We start from the raw sequence: 10,364 nt of genomic DNA, 5'->3' as shown, positions 1-10,364 counted from the left end.
GAAATGCAACATTTGGGCAGGAAATGCCTGTCCTCACCTAGGCCAGGGACCATGCCCTCCTCTACCCAGCACTTCCTTTCCCCCACCCCCATTCTGTATCCTTTAAAGGGACCACACTCTTCCCTTCCCAGCACATCCATATCACTATTACGTATTACCTCACACCAAGCAGAGAGGAATGTTTTTGCTACCACCACTTTGCAGACAAAAGAACAGAACTAAATAATTTGCTTAACACCAAACAGCTAACAACTGATACAACTAGGATTTAACCCTAGGTCTGATGAACTCTGAATAAACTCTTTCTGGCTACATCCTATAAAATCACAGTGGTAAGGATAGAGTGAAAAAATTAAATTCACAAACTTCAGAATTCCATAATTAGGGCATGCAATCTAAAGTCAGACGACATAGAAATGCAATTTAAAGTCAGATGAAAATACTACCTTACTAAATGGTCGGGAAATGGTAAGGAACTTTTTTTTTCTTTTGCAGTTGCAAGATTTAATAGAGTGAAAACATAGCTCTCATACAAAGGGAGGGGACCCAAAGAGGGTAACCATTGCCGCTCGAATGCCTGGGTTTATATCCCTATCATTGTCCTCCCGCTGTGCTCTCAGGTAATAGATGATTGGCTATTTCTTTATCTCCTGTTCGTAAGCTCCCTTTACTATCTGGTTGGTCGGGTGCGAGCTAAGTTGCAAGCTCCATGTTTAAAGGTGGAAGCAGTCACCTTCCTAGCTAGGCTTAGGGATTCTTAGTCGGCCTAGGAAATCCAGCTAGTCTTGTCCGTTCCACCTCTCAACAGGAAAACCCAAGTGCTGTTGGGGAGGTTGGCTGACGACCGCTCTAACTGCTTCCTGCTGAATTGGGGTGTAGTAGGGGCTGTGCAGTTGAGATTTCCTCAGGAGTGGTGCCTTTGATGTCATTAACATCGGAGTATGGGCTAGCAGGCTGGTCCAGGAGTCCAAGGTAGATCTTAGTCATGGACTGCATCTGGGGCTCCATTTGAAGAACCATTTGTAGTTTCACAGCTTCAATTCTGGAAGAGACAAACTTAACAAGGAGGTTAAAGATACAGGATCCAAAGAGGAGTAACAATATTACAGCTGCTAGAGGTCCTAAGAAGGGGAGAATCCAGGGCATCCATTGACTGAGAAGGCCCCAGTGTCCAGTGTTTTGAAGCTCCTCTGCTCTATGTTGTATTCGATCTTGAATTTCTTTAACTTTCTTGGTGACGATTCCAGATTGATTAACATAATAACAGCATTCTTCCCCTAAAAATAAACAGGTTCCCCCTCTTTCGGCAGTTAGCAAGTCTAAAACTCTTCAATTTTGAAGGACTACTGCTGCTAGGGAGTTAAGTTGATCTTGCAAGGTGACCAGGGAGTCGGTGACCCATTCCATGTCACCATTTAATTCTTGAGATAGTTTGTAGTAGAACTGAGTAGAGGTTGTGATACTGCTAATTCCAGTACCTAGACTGCCTACCACTCCTGCTCCGATAACAAAAGGAAGAATGGGTACTCTTTTGTTGTGGGGCTTAGGTACGACATGATTGTATAAATCTTGTTCAGAGTAGATGGTCATGGGGGCACTAAGAATGAGAGGAAGCACACAGATTCTGAAGAGCCATTCAAACAACGATAGGCTGAGGTACCATGAAAAAAAAAATATTCCTGAGGGTAGGCAGACTATTCGTGTGGGAGGAGTTACCCACCTGATGCATTGAGAGTTGGTTGTGTCTATAATATTGCTAAATTTTACACGGGTAAGGTTTGAGGTATGGGTTATTTCCAGATTGGAAACAAGAGGTCCTACTAAAACGGAAGTAGTGTTTACTTTTGTGCTGGAGTTGTTTCATTGTTCAGGTACAGGGATTGAAATGTATGGCCTGAAGTGCAAGGGGAGACACATCCAACAGTTAGTAGGGTTTTGGGATGAGGATAAGCCACTATGGGCTGGATACGTTCCTCACTGAGGGCCCTGGTGCCTTTGGATAATTTTTGCCCTAAGTATTTAAACTGCTGTGAGCAGAGCTGAGTCTTTGGTTTGGAAACCTGTAGCCACAGGTGGTGAGGAAATTAAAGAGTGCTTGGGTGGCTTGATGGCACAAGGTTTCTGAATGGGCGGCTAAAAGTAAATCATCCATATACTAAAGGACAAGAGTGTCCAGGTATGAGAACTGACTCAAGTCTTAGGCTAATTCCTGGACAAATAGATGAGGGCTATCCCTGAACCCTTGGGGTAAAAGAGTCCAGGTGAGTTGAGATGTTGGGTCTGAAGGATCTTCAAAGGCAAACAAGAATTGAGAGTCAGGATGTACAGGGATGCAGAAAAAGGTGTCCTTAAGGTCCAGGACTGTAAACCACTCTGCTTCCTCTGGTATTTGGGAAAGCAGAGTATAAGGGTTAGGGACAACTGGGTATAAAAGGACAACGGCCTCATTGATAATCCTGAGATCTTGCACTAGCTTCCACTGTCCTTTGGGTTTCTGTACTCCTAAAATTGGAGTATTGCAGGGGCTATTGCATGGTTTTACTAGGTCTTGAGCTTTTAGGTCCTTAACAATCTTTTGGAGTCCTTGTTGGGCCTAAGCCTATGAATTATTCAATGATGCCCACTATAACACAGGGGAAAGGAAGGAAATCCTACTGCCTTTCTGGAGAGACTAAGGGAGGCATTGAGGAAGCACACCTCCCTGTCACCTGACTCTATTGAAGGCCAACTAATCCTAAAGGATAAGTTTATCACTCAGTCAGCTGCAGACATTAGAAAACAAACATCAAAAGTCTGCCTTAGGCCCGGAGCAAAACTTAGAAACCCTATTGAACTTGGCAACCTCGGTTTTTTATAATAGAGATCAGGAGGAGCAGGCAGAATGGGACAAATGGGATAAAAAAAAGGCCACCGCTTTTGTCATGGCCCTTAGGCAAGCGGACTTTGGAGGCTCTGGAAAAGGGAAAAGCTGGGCAAATCAAATGCCTAATAGGGCTTGCTTCCAGTGCGGTCTACAAGGACATTTTTAAAAAGGCTGTCCAAGTAGAAGTAAGCCGCCCCCTCATCCATGCCCCTTATGTCAAGGGAATCACTGGAAGGCCCACTGACCCAGAGGATGAAGGTACTCTGAGTCAGAAGCCACTAGCCAGATGATCCAACAGCAGGACTGAGGGTGCCCGGGGTAAGAGCCAGCCCATACCATCACACTCACAGAGTCCCGGGTATGCTTGACCATTGAGGGCCAGGAGGTTAACTGTCTCCTGGACACTGGCACGGCCTTCTCTATCTTACTCTTCTGTCCCAGACAACTGTCCTCCAGATCTGTCACTATCTGAGAGGTCCTAGGACAGTCAGTCACTATAGATACTTCTCCCAGCCACTAAGTTGTGACTGGGAAACTTTACTCTTTTCACATGCTTTTCTAATTATGCCAAAAGCCCCACTCTGTTGTTAGGGAGAGGCAGTCTAGCAAAAGCAAGGGCCATTATATACCTGAACATAGGAGAAGGAACGCCTGTTTGTTGTCCCCTAATTGAGGAAGGAATTAATCCTGAAGTCTGGGCAACAGAAGGACAATATGGATAAGCAAAGAATGCCCGTCCTGTTCAAGTTAAACTAAAGGATTCCGCTTCCTTTCCCTACCAAGGGTAAGGAACTTTTACCACTTAGGGCCCTTTGAGAAAATCAGAAGAAATTTCATAATATATTATTTTGAAAACTTTGAAAATAGAGTTGAAGTCCTTATGTTTCCATTTACATCCCACCTACTCTCCTTCCTTCCTCATAAGTTCCTGTTGTTTTTATACCTTACATAAATAATGTCATTAAAATATCAATAAATGCAAAAATAGTATGCTATACATAATACTGGACAACTTGGTATTGTCACTAACCATGACGTTTTCAAGATCAAGCATTTCAATTACACTTATCTAATACACAATGTCTAAATACACATTTCTAACACATTTATTTTCATGACTATATAGTAAGAATGTACCAAGTGGGATAAATTTTAACACTTTATTTATCTTTTCCCAGAATGAAAAATATTTGGATTTAAAATGTGTTCTTAGAAAAGCTAGGATTGATTGGAAAACACTTTCAGCTTTTGAAATTAGCATTATGAATAGCCCCCCAATAGCTAAACAGGATAAACGAGGCCTGGAGTTTGCATCTGATGTTTGGAAGACTGTTACCAAAATACCAGGGGTTCCATCTAGGTCCTGCTGTGCACCACACAGAAAGAGACAATAATTATTGCCAAACAATTATTGCCAAAGAAGAAGGTCTTAATCGGGTGCTGCAGCCAAGCAGATGGGAGATCAGTCTCAAATCCATCTCCCCAACCAACTAAAATTAGGGGCTTATGTAGCAGGGAAGAAATGTAACTACGAGTAGGAATAGGGGAGGGGTAAGGAAGCACTCATGATGTATGAGGGGTCAGGCATCTCACTGTCTGGATGAGTTTCAGTTCTTTAATACTTTCTGAGAGGCCTGGGGGCCCTTTCCTGAGGAAGGAACTCAGATAAAAGAATGTGAAGTTTCAGCTTTAAGACCAGAATGGTCAATTTCCATGTTTATACAAAAAAACTGTCTATGGGACTATTGGGTCAGTTTCAAGACCCTTAGGTTTGAGCCTTAAGATCTCAAAGGGGGCCTCAAAATTAGATTCTATTTCTATATTTTTTAATGTTCCAATATTTCAACACTATGTATTAGGAAAAAAGAGACAATTTCAAAGCAGGTGGTATATTAAAGATTAATTAAAGTTATGTGTACTCTCATACTCTCTCTCTCTCTCTCTCTCTTTTTTTTTTTTTTTTTACAAGATAGGATTGAAGAATTTGAAACTGAAGGAAATAAAGGGTGCAGGCTCCGCCAGACAGCAGCAAGGGGGCAAGGAGGTAGAAATGATGGCAGGGCTTGGGAAAGTGAGGGGCAGGACCAGGGGAAGAAGGAAGGAGGCTGGTGTTGGGGGGCGAGGAAGAGATTAAAGAGAATGGAGGAGATGAGAAGCGGGTGGGTAGGGGCTGGAGGGGAGAACAAAGGGGGCAAGTGGAAGGGGAAGTAGCAAAAGAGAGGATGGAGGTGGGGGCGAAGCGGGTGGTAGGGACCAGGAGGATGAAGGGAGGGAGCAGGTGAGAGGAGAAACAGAAAAGCAAGAGAAAGGATGGGAAGGCGATGAGAAGTGAGGGACGGGACCAGGGGAAGAGAGGCCAGGCCAGGAGGGAAAAGTGAGGGGGCAGATGGGGAGAAAGGCTGGGAAAATGTTATATGTACTCTCACATGTACATATCACTCTTACTTATTTAATACATTTTAGTTTTTAGAGCAGTTTTAGGGACACATCAAAATTGAGCAGGAGATACAGAGAGTTTGCATATATCCCCTGTCCACACGTATTCACAAATTCCCCCACTATAAACATCCCATACTAAAGTGGGACATTTGGTACAGTGAATTTACATAGACACATTATTATCACTCGAAGTCTGTAGTTTACATGAAGGTTCATTCTTCGTGTGTATTCTGTGGGTTTGAACAAATGTATAATGACATGTATCCACCATTATAGTATTATACAGGGTAATTTCACTGCTTTCAAAATCCTCCATGCTCCATCTGTTCATCCTTCCCTTTCCCTTATCCCTTGGCAACCACTCATCTTTTCACTGTCTCCGTGGTTTTGCCTTTTCAGGAATGTCATATATAGTCATGGGCTGGATTAATGACATTCTAGTCACACATACTTACCATTGTGTTACAATTGTCTACAGTATTCAGTACAGTAACATGATGTACAGGCTGGTAGCCTAGGAGCAATTTTCTATACCATCTAGGTTGTGTAAGTACAACTTATGATGTTTGCACAACGATGAAATCTCCTAATGAAGCATTTCTCAGAATGTATCCCTGTGACTAAGTAATGCATGATTGTAGTTGGTACAGTATGTAAACTTTTCACACTGGCTTTTTTTTTTTTTTTTTTTTTGTACTAATATGCATTTATGTTTCCTCCCTGTCTTTTCTGGGCTTGATAGCTCATTTCTTTTTAGTACTGAGTAGTATTCCATTGTCTGGATGTACCATAGCTTATCCATTCACCTACCAAAAGACATCTTGGTTGCTTTTCAGCTTTGGCAGTTATAAATAAACCTGCTATTAACATCTGTCTACAGGTTTTTGTGTAGACATAAGTTTTCAGTTCATTTGGGCAAATACTAAGGAGCATGATGGATTGAATGTATGGTAAAAGCATGCTTCATTTTGTAAGAAATTGACAAACTGTCTTTAAAAGTGACTATACCACTTTGCATTCCTACCAGCAATGAATGAGAGTTCCTGTTATTCCACACTCTCACCAGCTTTTGGTGTTGTCAGTGTTTGGGATTTTGGCCATTCTAATGATGTGTGGTTTTAATTTGCAATTCCCTAATGACATATGACGTTGAACACATTTTCATAGGATTACTTACCATCTGTATATCTTCTCTAATAAGGTGTCAGTTCAGATCTTTCACCCATTTTTTAATGAGGCTGTTTTCTTATTGTTAAATTTTAAGAGTTCTTCATACATTTTAAGTAAATAGTAAATATTTGTTTTTGGGTTTTTTTGAGACAGAGTTTCACTCTGTCACCCAGGCTGAAATGCAGTGGTGCAATCTCAGCTCACTGCAATTTCCACCTTCAGGGTTCAAGCGATTCTCCTGCCTCAGCCACCCAAATAGCTGGTACTACAGGCGCACACCACCACATCTGACTAATTTTTGTATTTTTATTTTTATTTTACTATTTTTATTTATTTATTTATTTTGAGACGGAGTCTTGCTCTGTTGCCCTGGTTGGAGTGTAGTGGCGTGATTTCGGCTCACTGCAGGCTCCACCTCCCGGGTTCACACCATTCTCCTGCCTCAGCCTCCCAAGTAACTGGGGCTACAGGCGCCTGCCACCATGCCTGGCTAATTTTTTGTATTTTTTTTTTTAGTAGAGACAGCGTTTCACCGTGTTAGCCAGATGGTCTCAATCTCCTGACCTCATGATCTGCCTGCCTCGGCCTCCCAAAGTGCTGGGATTACAGGCGTGAGCCACTGCGCCCAGCCAAAGTTTTGTACTTTTAGTAGAGACGAGGTTTCACTATGTTGGCCAGGCTGGTCTCAAACTCCTTACCTCAAGAGATCCACCTGCCTTGGCCTCCCAAAGTAATCTCACACCTGGGATTACAGGTGTGAGCCACTGCAGCTGGCCTATTTTAAGTAAATATTTAAGTAAGTATTTAACAATTTAAAAAATATTTAAATAAGTATTTACTTAAAATACACAAAGAATACCTTTATCAGACATGTCTCTTGCAAATACTTTCTCCCAGTGTGTGGCTTGTCTTCTTGTTCCTTTGGAAATATCTTTAGCAAAGCAGAAGCTTTTAATTTTAATGAGGCCCAGCTTATCAATTATTCCTTTCAGGTATTGTACCTTTGGTATTGTACATAAAAAGTCATTACCAAACCCAAGGTCACCTAGATTTTCTTCTATGTTATCTTCTAGGAGTTTTATAGTTTTGCATTTAGGTCTTTGGTCAATTTTGAGTTAATTTTTGTGAAAGCTGTAAGTCTGTGTCTAGGTTATTTTGGTTTTCTTTCTGTTTGTTTTCCTTTTTGTTTCTTGCCATGTGGTTGTCTACTTGTTCCAGGACAACTAGATTAATGACTGTCTTTGCTCCATTATGTTGCCTTTGCTGCTTTGTCTTTGACTGTATTTAAGTGGATCTATTACTAGGCTCTCTATTCTCTTCTATTGATTTGTCTCTTCCTTTGCTCCTTTGCCAATACCACATTGTCTTTTTTTTTTGAAAAGGAGTCTTGCTCTGTCGCCCAGGCTGGAGTGCAGTGGCGCGATCCCTGATCACTGCAACCTCCACCTCCTGGATTCAAGCAATTCTCAATGTTGGTCAGGCGTGTCTCAAACTCCTGACCTCATGATTTGCCCACCTTGGCCTCCCAAAGTGCTGGGATTACAGGCATGAGCCACCATGCCCGGCCCACCCTGTCTTGATTACTATAACTTTATAGTAAGTCCTGAAGTTGGGTAGTGTCAGTCCTCCAACTTTGTTCTTCTCCTTCAATATTGTGTTGACTATTCTGAGTCTTTTGTCTCTTTCTGTAAGAGATACTCACAAGGCAACTTCTGGGATTTTGCTTGGGATTGTGTTGAATCTATAGATCAAGTTGGGAAGAACTGACATTTTAACAATATTGGGTCTTTCCAACCAGGAATATGGAATATGTCTCCATTTATTTAGTTCCTTTTTGATATTTTTAATCAGAGTTTTGTAGTTTTCCTCATATAGATGTTGTACATATTTTGCTAGATTTATACCTAACTATTTCATTTTTGAGGATGCTAATATAAATATGTTTTTAATTTTAAATTCCATTGTTTATTGCTAGTATATAGAAAACTGAACCCAGGCATGGTGGCTCATGCCTGTAATCCCAGCACTTTGGGAGGCCAAGGTAGGTGGATCACCTGAGGTCAGGAGCTCAAGACCAGCCTGGCCAATATGGTGAAACCCTGTCTCTACTAAAAATACAAAAATTAGCTGGGCGTGGTGGCACTTGCCTGTAATCCCAGCTACTTGGGAGACTGAGGCAGAAGAATCGCTTGAACCTGAGAGACAGAGGTTGCAGTGAGCTGAGATCACACCACTACACTCCAGCCTGGGTGACAAAGCAAGACTCCATCTCAAAGAAAAAAAAAAGAAGAAGAAAACTGATTCACTTTTGTATATTCACCTTGTATCCTGCAACCTTGCTATAATTGTTTATTACACCCAAGAGGGTAATTTTTGTCAATTCTTTTGATTTTCTACATAGATGATCATGCCATCTGCAAAGACAGTTTTACTTCTTCCTTCTCAATCCATATATCTTTATTTCCTTTCCTTTTCTTATTACATTAGCTAGGACTTCCAGTATGGTGTTGAAAAGCAGTTGTGCTGGGTGCAGTGGCTCATGCCTGTAATCCCAACATTTTGGGAGGCTGAGGCAGGCGGATCACTTGAGGTCAGAAGTTCAAGACTTGCCTGACCAACATGGTGAAACCCTGTCTTTACCAAAAAATACAAAAATTAGCTGGGCATAGTGGCACATACCTGTAGTTCCAGCTACTTGAGAGGTTGAGGTAGGAGAATCGCTTGAACCAGGAAGGCGGAGGTTGCAATTAGCCAAGATTGAGCCACTGCACTCCAGCCTGGGCAACAGAGTGGGACTCCATCAAAAAAAAAAAAACAAAAAAACCCCCAAAAAACAACCCACAGAAACAAGAAAAGAAAAGAAAAGAGAAAGAAAAGAAAAGCAGTTGTGAGGGGGACATCCTTATCTTTATCTTATTCCTGATCTTAGCAGGAGAGCTTCGGGTTTCTCACCATTAGCATGATGTTAGCTATAAATTTTTGTAGATGTTCTTTATCAAGTTGAGAAAGTTTTCATCTATCCTTAGTTTGCTGAGTGTTTTAGCATGAGCGGGTGTTGGATTTTGTCAAATGCTTTTTCTGCATCTATTGATATGATCATGTGATTTTCTTATTTTATATTATTATTTTTTTGAGACGGGGTCTCGCTCCATTACCCAGGCTGGAGGGCAGTGTCGTGATCTTAGCTCACTGTAACCTCTGCCTCCTGGGCTCAAGCGATTCTCTCACCTCAGTCTCCCAAGTAGCTGGGATTACAGGTGTGTGCCGCCACACCAGATTAATTTTTTTTTTTTTTTGTATTTTTAGTAGAGATGGGTTTTTACCATGTTGGCCATTCTAGTCTTGAACTCCTGACCTCAAGTGATCTCCCCACTTTTGGCCTCCCAAAGTGCTGGGATTACAGGCATGAGCCGCCACACCCGGCCATGTGATTTCTCTTAAATGCTTTCCAAAAGTTGAATCAAGTTTGCACACTTGTGATACTTTCCACTTGGTCTTGGTTTACAGTTCTTCTTACATATTGTTCAATTTATTTTGCTAATATTTTGTTGAGGATTTTTACATTTATATTAATGAGAGATATTGGTCTGTAGTTTTCTTTTCTTGTGTTGTCTTTGTTTGGTTTTGGTATTAATGTAATGCTGACCTCATAGAGTGTGTTAAGAAGTATTCCCTCTTCTATGTTTTGAAAGAGATTGTAAAAAAATTGTATAATTATACAATTATTCAAAGCTATATAAGTTTTACAAAATTATACAAAATTGTATAATTTTTTTTCCTTAAATGTTTGATAGAATTCACCAATGAACTCATCTGGCCCTGGTACTTTGTGTTGAAAGTTATTAATTATTGATTCAATTTATGTAATAGATACAGGCCAATTCAGATTGTC

The sequence above is a fragment of the Chlorocebus sabaeus genome, chromosome 25, assembly GCF_047675955.1.
Source record: "Chlorocebus sabaeus isolate Y175 chromosome 25, mChlSab1.0.hap1, whole genome shotgun sequence".
Classification (NCBI taxonomy): domain Eukaryota; kingdom Metazoa; phylum Chordata; class Mammalia; order Primates; family Cercopithecidae; genus Chlorocebus; species Chlorocebus sabaeus.
This window is presented reverse-complemented; position numbering follows the sequence as displayed.